This window comes from Trichechus manatus, unplaced genomic scaffold (assembly GCF_000243295.1).
Source record: "Trichechus manatus latirostris isolate Lorelei unplaced genomic scaffold, TriManLat1.0 scaffold00100, whole genome shotgun sequence".
Lineage (NCBI taxonomy): Eukaryota > Metazoa > Chordata > Mammalia > Sirenia > Trichechidae > Trichechus > Trichechus manatus.
In genome coordinates this window covers 8,523,538-8,524,030 of record NW_004444036.1, presented here as the reverse complement: position 1 = coordinate 8,524,030, position 493 = coordinate 8,523,538, and positions in this window count along the sequence as shown.

Here is a 493-nt window from a genome sequence, read left to right as displayed (position 1 = left end):
TGAGAAGTTAGAGGGTTGATATGTTGTGGGGTTGTTAACCAATGTCATAAAACAACATGTGTACTACTGTTTCATGAGAAACTATTTGTTCTGTAAGCCTCCACCTGAAGTACAATAAAATATTAAAAAAAAAAAAAAAGGTTGTACCATTTTGCATTCCTACCAGCAGTACGTAAGAATTCCAATCTTTCCGCAGCCTTTCCGACATTTGTTATTTTCTGTTTTTTTGATTTGTGCCTGTAATGTCGGGGTGAGATGGTATCTCATTGTGGTTTTGATTTGCATTTCTCTAATGGCTAGTGATCTCAAGCATTTCCTCATGTGTCTGTTAGCCACTTGAATGTCTTCTTTGGTGAAGTGTCTGTTCATTTGCTTTGCCCATTTTTTAATTGGATTATTTGTCTTTTTGTTGTAGAAGTGTTGGGTTTTTCTGTAGATTTTAGAGATTAGACCTTTGTCGGATTTGTCACAGCCAAAAATTTTTTCCCAGTTT